This window comes from Mustela nigripes, chromosome 1, assembly GCF_022355385.1.
Source record: "Mustela nigripes isolate SB6536 chromosome 1, MUSNIG.SB6536, whole genome shotgun sequence".
Lineage (NCBI taxonomy): Eukaryota > Metazoa > Chordata > Mammalia > Carnivora > Mustelidae > Mustela > Mustela nigripes.
In genome coordinates this window covers 246,249,101-246,259,596 of record NC_081557.1, presented here as the reverse complement: position 1 = coordinate 246,259,596, position 10,496 = coordinate 246,249,101, and the positions used below count along the sequence as shown (strand labels likewise).

General features: G+C 38.9%; 1 non-coding gene across 1 annotated transcript; it reads left to right on the top strand.

Moving 5' to 3' along the window:
* The first annotated feature begins 2,403 nt into the window (after positions 1-2,403).
* LOC132009448 (U6 spliceosomal RNA) lies at positions 2,404-2,510 on the top strand. The gene has a single exon (XR_009401932.1). It is a non-coding gene; the product is annotated as a U6 spliceosomal RNA (small nuclear RNA).
* The last annotated feature ends 7,986 nt before the right edge of the window (positions 2,511-10,496 follow it).

The following is a 10,496-nucleotide window of genomic DNA, read 5'->3' as shown; positions in this document are numbered from 1 at the left end:
CCTTTCTTTCAAAATATGTGAAGGGGCAGGAAACGTGTGCACCAGGTGTTTTGTGTTCATGGCTGCCTGGGAAAGATAATTCTGTCTGTTCGATAAGAACATTGTGCTCTACACAGCAGGTTGTTTTTCCAGCAGCTATTTTCTGCCTGTAAAAAAGAGCATCGCTGGCTCTCAACTTCTTTCCGCAAATCCCTTGGGCTATAAACAATAACAAAAGGTATCTTATATTTATACAAAGCTGTCCTTAGAAAAGCTCAAGGACCCAAACGAAGCTTGTTTTCATATATGAGGTCTTATATAATACAATCCCCAAGGGAAAGAAGTAGAGGGTGACAATTTAGTTAGGAATGCTGTCATTCTCAGCTAACAAAAATCGAAAAGTGAGCTCTACCGTGCCACACGCAGACGGTCGTGACCCGGACAGGAAGTCCGTCTTCTCCACTTCCTGTCCCGGGTTCTGCACCCTGGGCCACACTGCCTTGTCAGAAATCTGAGAGGAGGAGACACTGGAGGAGAAAGATTGTTGAGAGAAAGCCCAGGCACACGAGAAGAGATGCTGCAGTCTCACGGTCTTCAGGGACTGCTGTCTCCCCTGCTCAAGATTCTCCAGCTCCTCCAGTGAGCGTCCTTCTTGTCCTTAGTAGAAGACAAGGACAAGTGCTATCTGTAGAAGATGCCCCATCATCTGGGGGAGAATTTCCAGCACCCTCATTAGGAGTTATAGCTGAATCACAGCACATTTTGGAGGTCTGGGTGGTTTAGGGGAGAAGAGCCATCCGAGCAAAGGGCATCCTGTAAATATTTATTGCACACTTGGATACAAAGATGAGTAAGGCATAAGCTCCACATTCAGTAAGTGCATCATCTAGCAGGGGATATAAACACAGGATGAAAGGCTCTAGGAGTGCTGGCTGAATACAATAATGGAAAGGCTGTTACTTTTTTTTTTTTTTTTTAAAGATTTTATCTATTTATTTGACAGACAAAGATCACAAGCAGGCAGAGAGGCAGGCAGAGAGAGGAGGAAGCAGGCTCCCCCAGGAGCAGAGAGCCCGATGCGGGGCTCGATCCCAGGACTCTGGGATCACGACCTGAGCCAAAGGCAGAGGCTTTAGCCCGCTGAGGCACCCAGGCGCCCCAGCTGTTACTTTTGATTGTAAATTTCAGTCAGAATGCTATCAGGCTGGGAAAGAGGCATTTTGGCTGGAGTTTGAAGGATAAGCAGGAATAGTTTTCTTTTTTAAAAAAAGATTTTGTTTATTTACTTGAGAAAGAGAGGGAGGAGAGCATGAGAGGGGAGGTCAGTGGGAGAAGCAGACTCCCCATGGAGCTGGAAGCCCAATGTTGTACTCCATCCCAGGACTCCAGGGTCAATCACCTGAGTTGAAGGCAGTCACTTAACCAACTGAGCCACCCAGGCACCTTAAGCAGGAATAGTTTTAAAGGATATCTTCTTACTGAGATGGTCACTGTATTAAAATCACCTGAGGAGCTTTTAGAACATACCCCATCCTTAACTAATTAGATGAAATTCATCCAAATGTAGCCTGGACATTAGTATTGTTAAAGAGCTCCCAGGTGATTTCACTGAGCAACCAATACAGACAACCAGAGAAAAAGCATCAGCTTCAGAATTAACTCGTTCTAGCACCCAGTGACCTTGGGCAAGGTCCACTGGGGGGTGCCACAGTGTGAGTCTTCCACAACTTCACTGTTTGTTTCCTCCTATTTCTACCCACACCTGTGAGGAAACTCTGGCATGGGAGAGTCCCTCTCTGACAAACTTTCCTTGAGAGAAAAACTGTGGATCAGGAGTCAGGAAATCTGCATTCCATCCCAGCTCTGCCACTGAGGTGCTGTGTGGGTGTGCTGAGTCACATAAGGAAAGAAAACAAAACATTTAGAATTACTATTGGCAAGATATTGCACTAGGTACCCAAGGCATTTCTAGATCTCAAGTACCCCATCTGTTGAGGTTTCTAGACCAGTATTTCTAGGTCATAAAGTCTATTTAATAGACTATAACCAGAATTATTTTTTTAAAGATTTTATTTATTTATCTGACAGACAGAGATCACAAGTAGGCAGAGAGGCAGGCAGAGAGAGAGGGGGAAACAGGCTCCCCCTGAGCAGAGAGCCTGATGCAGGGCTCAATCCCAGGACTCTGGGATCATGACCCAAGCTGAAGGCAGAGGCTTCTATCCCACTGAGCCACCCAGGTGCCCCTAACCAGAATTATTTTAAAAGAAAGATATAAAACATAGTAGAAAAATGAAGTGCACCACATGGAGTAGGGAAAATATTGCGTAGTAAAATTTTATTTCAGTTATTTGTGCATGTGTTTACTGGGTCATGATGTAAAATATATTTCACGTTGTAGCTTGGAAGTTTAAAAGTTTGAGACTGCTCTCTTTAGCAGCACATATGCTAAAGCTGAAATGACACTGAGAAGATTATTGTGGCCCCTTTGCAAGGATGCCATGCAACTTCGTGAAGCAGTCCATATTTTTTTACGTTATATGATTTTAATCACATGTTTTTTCAAAAAGTTTGAGAAACATGGGATTAGGTGCTCCTTATGGACCCCTCCCTTCTAACCTATAGCACAGGACTACTCTAACCTGCTGAGAACTCTCCTTTCTGTGACCTTCTTTTACTTAGTATCATGTAATTCTGGCTTATCATTTATTCCTTTTAAGGGGAACCAGTATGTTGTAGTGGTTAAAAGCACTCTCTTGAGTTAGCTAACTGCATGTTTGAATTTTTCTTCACTTGTTAGTTGATTGATCTAGAAAATGTACGCAACTTTTCTCCACCTTGTTTTTCATATAGGTGATAACACCCAGGACCAATATGGTTATACAATTAAATAGGAGGGTGTAGGTAAAACTCTTAACACAAATCACCTTGTTCACAGAAAGTACCCAGTGATGATATGACCTCTTGTTCTGCTCAGACTTTTTAAAAAGATTTTATTTATTTGAAAGAGAGAGTGAGAGAAGGAGAAAGCACACATAGAGAGGGTTGAGCAAAGGGAGAGGAGAATCAGATTCTCTGCTGAGTAGGGAGCTCAATGTGGGACTCAATCCCAGAACCCTGAGATCATGACCTGAGCTGAAACCAAGAGTCAGATGTTTAACCGACTGAGCCACCCAGGTGCCCCCCACCCAACCCCACAGTCAGGTTTCAAGGTACAGTATATAATTTAGTGCCTGGCTTATACAAAATCATAAATACCTTCTGCTTATCTGGAAAAACAAGGATTTCCGCTTCAAGCGAACCTAATGCTGGAGAGCAGTTGTTCTCTCTTGACATGCCACATTACCATACAGGTCTTGGGATGAGAAGCTGGGCATTCTTTGTGTCCTCTGCCTATACATTACTTCATACTTTTCCTCTCATATGGTCAGCTCAACCTGGGAAGGTAAAGCAGGAGGAGGCAGATCCTGGCTATGACTTGCTTCAAGGATCAAAACAACCATGACATTTCAGTGCCAACAAAATCAACAGGTAGATAGAACCTCACAGACTGGGCATCTATCTGAGAAGGTTTTGGAAAGAAGCCTAGGACAAAGAAATGAGAAAGAGCTGTTGGCCCAAACACTAGAAACTAGGGATAAGATTCAGGTATTATACCAGAATAAATGGCCATTATCAAGAAGTCAACCAATAAACAACTCATAGGTCCTAATTGCCTCAGAAATAGGTCGGGGACCAAGACATTGTCTTGTAAATGATTCATTTCAGAAAATGCCTACTAATCAATTACTAGGATTTCTATAAAGTAGCTTCGCCTGATTTATAGGTGGTGATCATGGGAATTGGCTCATTGATTCTAGAATGAGAGAAGCAGTGATACTGGTAACCTAATCTACTTACTCCGAGTAGCTACAGAGAAATTAGCTGCTGTTAGTGGAAGCCAGCTCATTACCAAAGAGTGAAAAGAAACCCATTCATCATGGCAGAGCCTCACACCAACCCAGTCTCCCTGGAGCATTCAGCTATGCTGAGAAGATGTTGATGGAGAAGGGGATAATGACCCATAAACAGATAGATGAAAAAAGGAGTAGGGGGTGATGAGAAGGATTGAGGGAAGCCTCATGAGCTTGCACATGGGAAAAATGGGCCTTAAAATTATAAATATGTTAAAGTACAGTATTATAAGGACTATATAAATAGTATTACAAAGAAGAGAATTGTTGAAAGTAGCCCTCATTGCTAGTATGTTTTTTTTTCTGGAAGAAAACTTGGTTTGAAATTGGTGAAAAGAAAAAAAAATGTATGTGAATAACATAGCCCCACCTAAAAATATGTTGCTAACACAATGGTTTTTCAGGAAAGAAAAGGCAAGGATGCCTAGAAATAGCTGCGTCTAATCAGCCCCCATCCCAAGCAATCAAATGAAGTCCAGGAAATTCCATATGTAACCAGAAGAATAGACATCCTGGAGCATTTTGCCACAGTTCAGATTAGCGGAAACAGACCCCCATCAGCCCTAGGAACAAAAAAGAACTAAAGGTGAAGAAACCACTGCAGGTCCCTGTGCCTCCCTTCTGGGAAGGTGGTGGCCTCGAGGTGAGAAGGATGGGACTGGGGCTGTTACTGGGGCCACACCAACAGCCCTTTGCTCTGAGACTGCCCCTTCGAGAGCAACACAGAGTGCTCTGTTTCTCCTGGGAAAATAATAAAAACAACAGTGGGTAGGGCTCAGCTTATCCTCCTGATTTATTCTAACCATCTTTAAAAAATGTTTGTTAACACAGCCATGGTTTATGATGAACACTTTTTGGGTCTTGTTTAAGAAATCCTTCTCTACCTAAAGGCTGTAAGGGTCACTCTGCTGTAGTTTTTTTTTCTAAAAGATCCCAAGTTTTCCCATTCACAATGAATTCCTCTTCTCTATGGAAATGAAAGTCACAAATTTCACTTCATTGAAATTAACAACTTCTGCTTACTGAAAATATCATGAAGAGAATAAAAAGATCAGCCATGAACTCTGAGAAAAATCTTGATACTACATCTGACAAAGCAATAGGTCCCAGAATATATAAAGGATGTCTGCAACTTGTCAAAAAAATGTTTAGAAAACATGTTGTAATTCCCAAAAATAAACATGATATAATTCACAAAAATAAATAAAGAACTAAAAAATTCTCAACTTTGAGGCAACTGAGTGGCATCCAACTCTTGGTTTCGGCTCAGGTCATGATCTCAGGGTCCTGGGATCGAACTCCACATTGGGCTATTTGCTCAACACAGAGTCTGCTTGAGATTCTCTCTCTCCCACTGCCCCTCCTGTTCTCATGGTGTCTTTCTCTCTCCCACTCACTAAATAAATAAATAATCTTTAAAAAAATTTAAAAATTCTTAGGGTGCCTGGTTGGTTCAGTCAGTTAAGTGTCAGCCTTTGGTTCAGGTCATGATCCCAGGATTCTGGGATCCAGCCCCATGTCAGTCTCCCTCTCCCTCTGATGCTTCCCCTGCTTGTGCTCTCTCACTCTCTCTGCCAAATAAATACATAAAATCTTTTTAAAAATACATAAAATTAAAGGATTCTCAACTTTGTTAATAATCAGGGAAATACAAATTAAAATCATAATGAGATATCATTTTATATCCACTAGATGGACAAAAAATTCTGAAGTGTGATAATACTAAATGTTGGTGAGGATGTGGAAAAACAGAACCTTATATACTACAGTTGGGACTATAAAAGAGCACAAGTTCTTTGGAAAATAACTTGGCATATCTAGCACAGGTAAAGGTTACATTTCTGTGGTCCAACAATTTTATTCTTGGGTACATACCCTAGAGAAACCCTTGCACATGTGCATTAGGAGATATGTATAAGACCATGGTGAAAGCACTATCCATACTTTCTCAGAGCTGAGCAAATATTGTTTGGGGAGAAAGACATTGTGGTCAATTATTTTTAAAAAGCAAGGGTATGATAAACACAAAAATCAGGAAAGTGGTTGAATATTTGAGGAGAAGGCAGGAGGATGGGAATGGGAGAGGAAGACATGGCTAATTTCAATTATATTTTTAATATTGGGATCTTCTGTTGGCCAAAGGGGCTTACATGTTTTTCACATATTCCATTGTAGGCACAGAATGTTATATAATAAATTGCCTTTAATTTGTTTAAAAAAGGAGTGGGGGGGAGAGAGAACAAAGAACAAAAATTTCTAACAGCTCAATGCCAAGAAAAGTGAGATCTTGGTAATAGCAGTCTCACTAAAATGTGGGGGTATGAGAGGGAAGGGTCCTATGAGAAGTGATGGATTGCTCTCTGTGGAGGGTCTGCATAATATGTGTGCCCCTGGAGGCCCTCCCAGAGCATGGGCAGCTGTCCTTGTGAATAGGGCCTGTGCCCAGGCTCACATCCCATTACTCAGGTTGGCAAGTATGCTGAGTGAGCAAGTGGTGATCAGTATGGGAAAGACATGCCACTCAGCACATGAATGTTGTATGTGGTAGATTTATTTTAGATAAGTTTATATGCAGAAAACTGAGGGCTGTTCTGGGGTAAGGCCTTTGATCCACTTTTGGGGATACTCTACTTTTTACCCTGATTGTATAAATTTGACATTGAATTAACTATTTTTTCAATAGTTACCATTTTGAATGTTATTCTAAAGACTCAATACTTGGGTCTTGGTGTTGTTGGACTTTGTAACCCCAAAACTACTCATAGCTACAACCCTCTTTCTGTTGCTATTTGTATTTTTAATATATTTGGGTTTTACCCACTTTCTTAAAAGGATTATAGTCAACCAGATGACAGGATTTTCTAAAGCTCTGTTTTGTTCATCCTTAATGTCAAGACTTGGCAAAATAAGTGCTTGATAGGCTTTTTACTTTGAAAAAATTATAAATTCAAAGGAAATTGAAAAAGTAGTACAGAGAAGTCCTGTGTATTTTTCACTCATTTTCCCCCAATGATTATACCTTACATAACTATGGAATAATGTCAAAAGAGGAAACTGACATTGCTGAAATGTGTGTGTGTGTGTGGTTCTATGCCATTTTATCATATGTATAGATTCATGTAACCACCAACCAAAGTTGAGATGCAGAACTGTTCCATTATCACAAAGATCTCCTTTTATAGTCATACCCAGCCCTTTCCCCTCCATTCCTAACCCCTGGCAGTGGCTAATCTGCTTTTTATTTTTATAATTTTGTCATTTTTTTAAGAATGTTATATAAATGGAATCATTTGGAATATGATCTTTTTAAAAAATATTTTATTTATTTATTTGATAGAGAGAGGGAGATATACAGTGAGAGAGGGAACACAAGCAGGGGGAGTGGAAGAAGGAGAAGCAGGCTTCCCGCTGAGCAGGGCGCCCTATGCTGGGCTTGATCTTAGGACTCTGGGATCATGACCTGAGCTAAGGCAGATGCTTAACCATCTGAACCACCCAGGCGCCCCAGTATATGACCTTTTGAGACTGACTTTTTTCACTCAGCCAAATGCCACTTTCCCATACTGATCGCTTAGCCAAGTGCCACTGAGTTAGGTCATGTTTTTAAATCTAATTTGCCAGCTTCTGTCTTTTAATTGGTATATTCAAACCACTTACATTTAATGTAATAATTGATATGTGAGGGCTTAAATATGTTTTTAATTTATTTTTTTGTTTTTATTTTATTTTTTCTTTTCTTTTCTTTCTTCTGTTCCGATTGTAATTGTTCTATCTCTAAGCACTAATTCTTTCCTCTGTCCTCTCTAGTCTGTCATTGAGCCCATTCAGTGAGTTTTAAAATTTGGATTATTTTTCCAGTTCTTAAATTCCTATTTGATTTTTCTTTATATATTTTTTATTTTTTTACTGAGTTTTTTTTCTATTTTCAATTTGTTTCAAGTATATTTGTAATTGTTTGTTGAAGCATTTTTGTGATAACTGCTTTAAAATCTTTGTCATCGGGTGTCTGGGTGGCTTAGGTCATGATCCCAGGGTCCTGGAATTGAGCCCTGCACCAAGCTTGCTGCTCAGGGAGAAGCCTGCTTCTCCCTCTCCCACTCCCCTTCTGTTTCCTCTCTCATTGTGTCTATCTCTGTCAAATAAATAAATAAAATATTTAAAAATAAATAAATAAAATCTTTGTCAGATAATGTCAACATTTATGTCATTTCTGTGTTGGCATCTACTGATTGTATTTTCTCATTCAAGTTGAGATTTTTCCTAGATTTTTCCTCCCCTGGTTTTTAGCATACTAAAAATTGTATCTTGGATATTTTGAATATTATATTATTGGAGTCAATCTTATTTGACTCTTCTGTTTTAATAGATTCTCTTTGATACAGTGCTGATAGAGAGGATAGTGGGCACTGTCTTACTCCTATCTGATGGAGAGAAGTTGAGGTTTTCCTCTTGGCCTCTGTGGACACTGAGAGGCATGGTATCTCATTATGGCTGGGTGGGTAGGAGATCAGACTCCTTACCAGGCCTCCACTGATACAAGTTGGCTGGGAGGGAAAGGAGCACTTGATACTGCTCCTATTTGGCCTTTGATAATGGTGGTGGGGCCACATTTTTTTCCAAGGTGTTTACCTAGAGTACAGTAGTTACTGTCTAAAAGTTTACTGTCTTGCTAGGTTGTTCCTTTCCTGGTCCTTTGTAGAGAGAATAGACTTTGAGAGGACATTCTTTGTCTCTGTCCAGTGGCACTTCCTGATTGTCTGCTGCTCTAGCATCTAGTCTGAGATAAAGAGGAAAAATAAAACCCAGGGCATTCACCACTGTGCCATTCTTTGGGTCATGAGGTCATTAGACAGTCTGCCTTCTCTCTGAAGCTCAAGTCTTCTTATATTCCTTTTATATATAATGTGGTTTCAACTCTATTTAGTGGGAGTAATGGGGGAACTGTGTCTATTCCATTTTGTCCTGGAACCAGAAACAGTACATAGGTTTTAATTGAATGGATTGGTGAATCTCTACCCTTCTTCTCTATTTCCCAACGTTCACAGAATGGAAAAAGAGCATACAGTACATTCTAGAATACATACTACCTTGGAAGAAACAGAGGGTCATCTTTATAGACATGAGAAATTGATAGAACATATCTTTTTCTATCCAGAGTTAAAAGAGCCACATCTTATTTTTCGTTTCTTTGAACTATCCCACTACAAAAAAAAAAAAAAAAAGTATCACAGAAGTTGGATATATGTTAAGTCCTATCTCATTATAATTCCTGATGCCCTATATGTAGTTGACATACTACACAAAAAGTGCAGATACTTGTTCTAGTCACTGGGTATACAGCAGTAAGCATAATTTAGTATTTTAGTATTTGGCAATAATGTTATGTGGCCTGATCTTCTTTTATCATAATGGATACTCAGTGGTTTTTTTTCAATCCAGAAACTTCTTTCTTTAGTACTAAGAGACTTTCTTGTTTTATATATTTCATAATTTCTTTCCTTCTATTTTCTCTGTTTGCTCTTTTGGAACTTCTATTTGTAGGATATTAGACCTATGCTTTTGATTCTCTGATATTTCCTATCTTTTTGATTATCTTTGGTTTTCTAATCTTTTCTTATCTTCTCTTTCATATTTTACACCTGGATGTCTTCTGAAAATTTTTCTCAATTTTATTTTCAGACATTTTATTAATTTTTATTTCTGCTATCTTACCTGAGGTCTATTTCCTATCTTATACTATCTTTTTCTGGTCCTGGTATCAAGTTACAATAGTCTTATAAACTTTGGGAGGACATTCTTTGTCTGTGTCCCTTGAAACTTCCTGGTTGTCAGCTTCTCCAGCATCCAGTGTAAGATGAAGAGGAAAAATAAAACTCAGAGCATTCACCACTGTGCCATTCTTTGGGTCATGAGGTCATTAGACCTTCTCGAAAGTCCTAGTCTTCTTATATTTCTTTCATGTATAATGTTAGTGGTTTTAACTCTATTTAGTGGTAGTAATAGGGGGAAGTGTGTCTACTGCATATAGACACTCCATGTGTAGTATTTCTTTCCTTCCTTCCCCCCTTCCTTTTTGCTCTCTAAGTTTGTGCAAGATGGACATTATCTGTTCTTTGAATGTTTGTTGAATGCTCAACTAAAATGTTAGGACTGACTTTGACTTTGTGGAGAGATTTTAAATTATTTATTTTATTTCTTTAATAAATGTAGGATTAGTTAGGTTATCTATATCTTCTAGAGTTGCTTTTGTTTTTGTGTTTTTCCTTTAAATTTGTTCATGTTATCTATGTTTTCAAATTTAGTTGTTACTAATACTCACTATTATCCCATCAATCTATTCTGCAATAGTAATGATGTTCACTTAATTATTTCAAAAATTGTTAATTCATTCCTTCTCTTTTTTCTTCTCTTTTCAATTTAGTCAGAATTTTGTTGATTTATTACTGTTTAGAAGGAGACAAATTTTACTTTGATAATATTCTGGTTTTTAAAATTTCATTAACTTAAGCTTGTATATTTACTACTGCTTTCTACTTTAATTATTTTCTGTTTTTCTATTACTTC